Below are 9116 nucleotides of genomic sequence, written 5' to 3' on the forward strand. Positions count from 1 at the left end.
TCTGACCAGCATAGTTGGACTTTGTGCAGCCATATGGGTAGTGTGGCAGCTGTCCTCAGTGAGACATTTGTATTGTTCTGGATGCAGTATCTGGCTGCGACCGAACTGGCTATGAGTTGTCTGTCGGTCCTCATGGCTCAGAAGCTGATGTTGGCAGTAAGAATAGCCTCCTGGTATCAGTGTTCTGACCCGCATCTTTGGACTCTCAATGGAGGATCCTCCAGAACTGCAGGGTGTATCGGAGTGTCAAGTTCTGTGGAACTGATCATAGATTAGTTGTGGTTATTCTCCGGTTTTACTCCACTTGCTCTAGTGAACACCTTAGGCTGTTTCATGTGGACAGATTGGGGTTTGCTAAGGCTATATCTGGTCGTTTCATAGCACTCAGGGGCCTGATGAACCCTGTTCTTCTGTGGGACACCTCCAAGTGTGAAATGCTCGATGCAGCCCAAGAACTGATTGGTGAATGCCCAAGAGCAAGACAGAATTTAATCTCACAGGAGACACTGGAAACCACAGACACAGACACACACATATATATGTATGTATGTGTGTGTCACTTGTATGTTTTGGTAAATCCCAAGTGATCGTGTGGTTCATGATACTTCTAGGCCCTTTCACGAGTGCCCATCACAGGTATGCAGAGTATAGCGGGTTATTTATGGATTTTCCCATCTCGTTTCAGTTAACTTTATTTTGTTCGGCATATCGGGTATAGCGACACCCGTCGATGAAATCATATTTAGTCTGACATGCATAACTACACTTGGGTACCTCGTTATATCTGAATTTTGCCCGCGATTTTGCCAGTCGTGACGAGTGACTATTACATGATTTTACAAACATTTCTTTCTCTATGTGACGACAAATGGTTCAAGTATTGTCGTTTCCCTTATCTACTCTTATATCTATAAGAAACGGTTTGTAATTGAAGTAGGGTCTATGCGGTCTACTACTTACGTATCCCTCCCCTATTTTCTTAATCTTGGTGAAATAACATCAAACTAAAAAAAAAAATAAAAAAAAAATAAAGTAAAAATAAATATAAAAACTGTAAATTTGTATAATTATACGGATAGTAGCACTTAACACCCTACCCCTCTCTGTTGCTTTTATTTTTATCTTACTATTTTGGACCTTACATGTAAGATCTGGTTTACCGACATCCGGCATCGAAGGAGAACCTTCCTGCAAAAACGGTCATCTTAGGATACTGTGGGAAATACGTCGACGGAAATCATCGTAGGCCTGCGGACCAGGATGTTCGGCAGTGCAGGATTATGCCGCCCGAGGATATACTGGAAGGGCGCCGCCTGCCAGGACGCCCGTAGATCCAGCGACGGATCAGGAACTTGCCAGTGCAGGTTACAGTCGCCTCTGGATGCCTGGACGTCCATAGGTCTGTCAAATTCCAGGAGAAAGTCAGCACAGGTATCAGCTGCCCTGAGAAGCAGAAGAGCACGCCTCCTGCCCAGACGCCCGTAGATCCAAACAAGGACTACGAGGACGTGTGGACGAGTACGCAGCCGAAAAAGACCTGGGCGAGATGTGCGAGGACGTGTGGACGAGTACGCCGCCTAGTTAGACCTGGACGATGACTACGAAGAAGTAGAGAAGTATTCGAAGTCGAGTAGGACCTGTGCGAGACCTCGAGGACGTGTGGACGTCGAAAAACAAGATGACCAGCCTGTTAAGTCCACACACATACACACACACACATATGTGTGTGTGTGTGTGATGGAAGGCAACGGGAAACCACCCTCCTGATCTTTCCCTTGAATCTATGACAGATATCTCAGGAAATGACCCTCAGACTTACTGGGAAAGTATTAGCTGTGCTACAACCAAAGGGAAATTTATGAGAACTGGAACATGGACTGTAAGAACAATACAAAAGACAGAACAGTAATGGAACAAGGCTGATTAACACAGCAGCAGGGCAACGACAAGGAGGAATATGAGTTGTTTGTAAAGAGCTCATGGTCTTGTTCTAAGCATCTGAGTATTTTTTCTCCTAGCCTTTTGTTCCTGGGAGCCTGGATGACCTTTGAAAAGAATTGTGCTGCCATTAGATAAATTCGTGAGTCCAGGGGGAGAAGGTTGAGGATCTTCGTCCACCTTGGGGCACCCAGAATGATCCTGGCAGCTTCATTTTGAACTGTCTCCATTTTTTTGTCTTAATTTTTTCTTTGTGGCAATCAGGGCGACAGAGGCATAGTCCACAATAGGCCGGAAGGCATGTACATAGAATTATCTTAGTACTTTGTGTCTGGCTCCTATGTGTCTCCCAGCCATTGCTCCCATGACAGACAATCTTGTTTTGGTTCGATCAACCAGGTACTGGACCTCCTTATAAAAGAAAGTCCAGGACCCACTCCAAGTCCATTCCCTGGATTTTCAGACTTGTGCCTTGAACATTATGTCTCAGAGCCATGGCTTTTGATTTGGCTGCAGAGATCTTTAGTCCTGTCTTACAACACTCCTCAGATACAAGGTCCAGACAATGCTGGGCTTCACTTAGGCAGTGTGGTCCAATGGAGATGAATGCAAGATCGTCTGCATAGGAGATGATCTTGCACCCCACTGGGAAGTGTATGTTGAGGATACAGGACATTACGGTATCAAATAGGGCTGGACTGAGAACCCCACCCTGTGGCGTTCCATATTCTAGTGGCATGTGCTGTGATAGGTGACCTTTGAACCTGACTCTGGCTGTTATGTTCCTGAAATAGTCACCTATCCAAGCCAAGACCTTTCCTCTGATTCCCTTTTGGATCAGGCACTCCTGAATGGCAAGGGGGCTTACTAATTAAAAAGCCTTCTCCAAGTCTAGGAATACTACCACAGATGTGCCGGTGTTAATAGTGCTTAAGAGCGTGCCTATGCTGTGTGCTATGCTCATGCCCCTTGTGAATCCATGGAGGTGTTCATGTGGGGGTCCCATTTTCCATTGGAATCGGTTTAGTACCATCCTCTCTGCTGTCTTGGGCAGACAGCTGAGGAGAGAGATGGGGCGGTACTTCCCTGGCTCCTTTGGTTATGGTATAGGAACTATGGTAGCTCACCTGCCCAGTCCTAAGTGGGAAATGATTGGATACGAAATCCCATCAGATCCCGGGGCTGAGCGAGAACTGTTTTTGTAGGTTTTTCTTAGTTCCCTTAAAGAAAAGATAAGTCTGAGTTATTGGGTTTGGCTGCCCTTTCTCTGATATGAGCAAATCTGCCTGGTAAATCCCAAGTGATCGTGTGGTTCATGATACTTCTAGGCCCTTTCACGCTCTTGGCTTACCTTCAGTTTGGCTGGCGGACTCTTGCTGCTTGTTCTCGCAGAGAACTTGTGCACCAGTCTGTTTGCCTCAGAATGAGGATCGTGATGTGTGTACTTCGGGGCTGAGCGGCTGGTAGCTTGCCCGACCCATTGCCATAGCTCTGTAAGGGTGGTTTGGTGGTCGAAGGACTCACACCATTCCATTCACTTTTCCTGCCTAACTCTGTTGGTAGCTTCCTTGGCATCCCTGAAAGCTTCCCTAAGGAGGGCTAAGTTGTCAGGGGTTCTTTGCCTTCAGAATTGTTTTCTCCACATGTTCACTCTGTGGCTGACCTCTTTAAGCTCGTCATTAAAGTACCAGGTGGCTTTGTGATGTCTGGACCCAGGCCAAGTTTTAGGTATGGTCTGTGAGGCTGCTTGATTTATGGCATTGATAAGTCTTGCTTCAAGACTTCTACATTTTCACTTTGTGAGGGTTCACTGCATCTGAGACAGTGGGCTAAGGCATTCTGAAATGCCAGGAGAGGTCCTGATTCTGCAGCTTAAATACACGTGTGCTGCGTAAGTGCGCAAGGAACGAGGGGAGCCCACTGTGTCCAATGAAAGCGGACGTGGCTGTAGATCTGGTGTGACCCAACATGGGAAACTACGCTGAACTTCAGATTGCGGGGTCATGCTGCCACAGCATGTCTGTAGGCCATTAGACCAATAGTGTTTGCACACTTACATGTGTTGTGAGTCGTGCGTACGTTGACTACCATTGCTGTTCTCCAACGACCTTTTACAAACTGGCGACAGGGTGGTCGATAAGACCATGTCATCAAAACCACGTGAGCTTTTCATTTCTTTCCCCCCTCTTTTCTGACATAAATATGTGGTGCCGTATGTGCAGTCACTGTCACATTGGTTTTGTTGGGTAAAAGTGCTAGTGTTCTCACTCTATTCTTCTGACCTCAGGTCACATTTCTTATACTTATGACCTTACATCGCATTATTGTGTGATCACGGTATGTGGTCAACAAAAATGAATATCGTTCATTAACGAAGTATTTAATTAATTTATCTTGTTATTAGAGATTTATATTGTTTCATCTATAACGAAGTTAACGCGTTCGTGATATTATCTTTATCCCGAATATCATACCATTGATTTCTATTCTCATAGCGCGTATCCCATCTTGACCTGACCTGGCTTTCTCTCACTTCCGGTCGGTCGGCATGTGGGATGGTTTGAGAGACAGCTCGCTGTTCCTGTTAATTGGTGTGATATACATTTCTTCTCTATATGATTACAACTGGTTCAAGTAAATCCTTGCGGAATGCCGTTGTCGTTTCCCTTATCTACTCTTTTGACTATCAGAGACGGTTAGTAGTTCAAGCCAGGTCCATGCGGATTGCTACTGACGTCACCCTCCCATATTTCCTTCTTTATCTCTGTGAAAGTAAAACGCAAAACAAAAAAAGATACAAATAGAGTAAAAACGAACATTAAATTTATATAAATAACCGGCTAGTAGCACTTAACACCCCCTTCTCTATGTTGCTTTTCCTTTTCTCTTACTATCTTGGCCCTGGTGATCTGGTTCCCCGACTATACATATCAGTTGGACCAACGATATCCGACATAGCACCGAGGGAGGACCCTGCCTTAGGATGCTGGTCACCTTAGGATGCTGTAGGAAGGAAGTCACTGGATAAGGCCTGCGGATGTTTGTCAGTGCAGACATTAAGCTGACCGAGGATGAAGTGGAGGGACGTCGACTGCAGGGATGCCCGTAGATTCAGCGGACCAGGAACTCACCAGGTAGGTACCAGTCGTCCCAGGATGCTGTAGACGGACGCCGCTTGCCTGGATGCCCGCAGATCCAGTTAAACTCCAGGAGCTCGTCAGCGCAGGTATCAGCCGATCTAGGATGCCGATGAGGAAGACGCCTGCCCAGACGCCCGGGTAAGGGGAGGTTACGAGGACATGTGGGCAAACACGCAGCTGAGTGGACCTGGACGAGATCTGCGAGGACGTGTGGACGATTACGCCGCCGAGATAGAACTGGAAGAGGACTACGAGGAAGCATAGACGAATCCGAAGTCAAGGAGGACCTGTGCAAGACCTTCGAGGACATGTGGACGTTGAGGGCGGATGGATTCGCTAAGGACCAGGAAGAAGAAGAGGACGAAAAGAACGAGCAGCCACGAAGATAGACCAACGATATCGAGATGACCAGCCAAATATGGATCACCCTTTGAGGGCAGTCTAAGGCGCATCGAGGGCAAGGCGTTAGTATGCGGTCGAGCAATATAGTATGTACATTAGCATGTCTGTAAGCTATTAGACCAATAGACCAAATGGTTGTTTGCCGCGTATCTGCGAATGTTTTCAGGTGCAAATTGTTTATTAGGTCCTAGAGATTCCATTGATACAGAAAAACTCAGAATATTTAGTTAAGTTTGACAAAACAGAAAATGTAACCTAAAATGATCCAAGCCTAGTCAGTAGTCAGGGAACAGGATTTTAGGATGTTCCGTTAATTCTGTTTGAGAGAAAATCACGAACGCGTTAAATTCGTTGTAGTTGAAACAATATAAATCTCTGAAAGCAGGAGAAATTAGTTAATAACTTAATGAACGATTTATCGTGTTTGTTGGCAATACGTGTTCTTACAGTAATGTGATCGTCAGAGATATAGAGTTAGAGCAGGGGCGTCATTTCAGCACTATTAGCTGGGGATTTTTTTCCTTTTTTTTTGGGGGGGGGGGGGGGCACGGCGAATAACACTCAATAGACTATAAACAATATCTTATAGGATTAATGATAATTCTATATCGACACATTTTCTGGTGTTCACGGATAATATATATGAATTTATTAATATGTTGCTGTTGTAGTTCTACTAACACTAGTTGCAGTGCAGTTTTATGGAAAAGTGAGTACCGTGGTTCAGGTGATACTGATGTGATCACAATACATACATGTTTAGAAGCAAGCATCTGCTTCACGAATCTTTTGGTTAAGAGGTAAATCTAGTACAACGGAAAACAAATAAACAGCATTAAGATATATAAAGATCGATGATAACATCAACATTTTATTCGAAATTTGAAACGTAACATAGAAGAAAAAAATCAAATACTGAAAGCATAATAAATTTGGCTCCTGTCATAACTAAATCAGAATTTCGTCGGTACCAGAAATCATCACTAGCGTGTATCCTGTATAGTAATGGGAAGCGACAATTTTTTATATTTACAAAATCATCCCCAAACTCATCCAGATCAAATGATTTGACCAAATCCACTTCGTTGGGCATTAACAACAAGTCACAAAGACGCTCATCCCGGTTGTTGTTCTCAGGTAGTTTTTCACTTGCCTCAGAACAGAAAACATCTTTCATTGCCAGAAGTAGGGACGGCTAGAAATATCCTCAACTAATTCCATCAAAATAGTACTATTGCTGCGATCAGCGCCTGTGTCTTGCTTTCAGTCTGAGTTGACTGGCAACTCAGACTGAAATCATACATAAGTTGGCACTGGACACTAAACAGTACCAGTGTGATTGTGATTTATCATTACCACAACTCGTAGCTTAAATCGGTCTTAATATGGATTAGTAATTAGTAATCAGCAGGTGAAATTAATAGAAAATTAGTAATCCAATAAATCACCCGTTGCAGGACTGGAAGTTTCACAAATTCTTTATGTTCCCCCTGTTCTAGTTGTGCATTAATATGATTTACTGTTACCTACCTCTCAACGTCGCTGGTTGTGCCGGAAGCTGATGGAGCTGCTGTGATTGCCTTGCTTTCAGGCTGGTTGAAGTGTCTGGCACGCATACGCACATCCCTGAATCATAGTGGAATAACTTATATTTTTCAGATGCAGATCAGTACTCCCAAAGAATTTACTCCATTTGTATTTGATAGTAACTCTTGAAATCACTTGTTGCAGGAATGCAAGTCCCACTCCCTATCCATTCACCCTTCCCCCCCAAAAGAATCTATCTGGGCTTAGATAGATAGATTTGTAGATAGACAGACAGATGGATATATAGATAAACAGAGAAACGCAGATGGATAGGCAGATTGACAGAGACAGACAGACACAAAAGCAGAATTATTTGTTTCTATCAAAGCTATCTATCACCTATTCACCATCAGCCTAAATCGGTCTACTTATAACTGGTTGTTTATTTTTTTAATTGGAGGTTGGAACTGGGAACCCGTGGCTGCCTCTCGATTTCCTTTCCAAAATCTATTATGTGATCTTCCCTACCCCCTCTGGGAATACAACGTTGGCCACTGACTGACTACGCTTTTTTTTTTTTTTTTTTTTTAAATTCAACTCCTATTCCCAACGGTTAAATATTGGAAGTAAATATTGTAACACTGTCTTCATGGTAATGATAATTATAATTACCAACATGTGAATCACTGTCTCTTTTCTTCTTTGTTAAAAAGCATGCAATACTTCGTTGTAATTAGGTACGCTTCATTCTGACTGACAGAGCAATTCAAGACACCGTGTCACTGAAACTTTCACTCATATTCTGAAGAACACTTCGGACACCTTTTTCGGCGGCAAAGTCCTGTTCGGCTCTGATTAGCGACGCAAGGCAGCTCGACAGTGATTGGCTGATGGACAAAGTGTTCAATTCTCAAGTTTAGTGTTAAGAAATTGGATCAGTTTTGATACTTCAGGGGAAATTTAAGAGATACCAACAAATGCGGACGACGCCCTGAGAGAGAGAGAGAGAGAGAGAGAGAGAGAGAGAGAGAGAGAGAGAGAGAGAGAGAGAGAGAGAGAGAGAGAGAGAGAGAGAGAGAGAGGAGAGAGAGAGAGAGAGAGAGAGAGAGAGAGAGAGAGAGAGAGAGAGAGAGAGAGAGAGAGAGAGAGAGAGAATAGGTAATTCAATTTGATACAATAGTTATTTTTATGTTTGATCTGACAGGCTGTTTGTTTGCTTTTAAATTACCCCCCCCCCCCCCTTTATGCAAGGAATGGTTGGGGTTACCATCCACTGGCGGTGTGGGATTTAAACGTAAGTCAGCACCACATAGGAGGGGGGCGGTAAGAGAGAAAGAGAGAGAGAGAGAGAGAGAGAGAGAGAGAGAGAGAGAGAGAGAGAGAGAGAGAGAGAGAGAGAGAGAGAGAGAGAGAGAGAGAGAGAGAGAGAGAGAGAGAGAAACTCTCGACAAGTCTTGAGTGGTCATTCGTGCTGTTATATTATTGTTGATACTTGAGCGTACTGTGTCGTAAGGGGTGTTTGATAATTTTTCCCAAACTCGTTCTATGCAAAGCAATGCATTTAGCAGCTCATCAGCGTTTATGACCAGCAGTGACCTCGTTAGCTAAACTTCAGACGCGTTGGACTTTTGTACCTACAAAAGACGGCATTTGTGTGTGTATATGTAAAATCATATATCGTCAAGGAATTAGCACCAGCAACTGACCTTCCTTGCTTCCTCCTTCCTGTCTGTGCACAACGCTATGTTTGGCCCGACCTTTTCCCCTGCACTAAACAACTTCCGCTTGCATCCTGTTCCTTCACCCTGTTTTCACACATGTGCTAAAAAATACACAATTTCTCATATTAACTTATCCTTTCATTAAGCCATTTTTTCCCATCTATCCATATTACTTAAAAACTGTTCTTGATATGTAGTTCTCAACGCAGCCACGCCATTAATATAAAGGTACAATTCCATCATCTAACTCATTCTTCATGATTACGGCACAGTATTGTTAGAAAATATGATGTTATTGAAAAAAAAATACATGTTTTGCATGCCAGTCACATCATATAAAAAAACGTTTCCCGATAACGTAACAAATCTTTTATCGCTCGGGTCCCTC

General features: G+C 43.7%; 1 protein-coding gene across 1 annotated transcript in view; it reads left to right on the forward strand.

The window, feature by feature from the left end:
- Positions 1–9097: 9097 nt before the first annotated feature.
- Positions 9098–9116, forward strand: part of LOC125042550 (zinc finger CCCH domain-containing protein 11B-like) — a 39907-nt gene continuing 39888 nt past the window's right edge. Inside the window, exon 1 of the mRNA XM_047638240.1 lies at positions 9098–9116. This exon is cut by the window's right edge and continues 75 nt beyond it. The gene's annotated coding sequence lies outside the window, so the exon portion shown is untranslated.

The sequence above is a fragment of the Penaeus chinensis genome, chromosome 32 (genome assembly GCF_019202785.1).
Source record: "Penaeus chinensis breed Huanghai No. 1 chromosome 32, ASM1920278v2, whole genome shotgun sequence".
In the NCBI taxonomy this organism is placed as follows: Eukaryota; Metazoa; Arthropoda; class Malacostraca; order Decapoda; family Penaeidae; genus Penaeus; species Penaeus chinensis.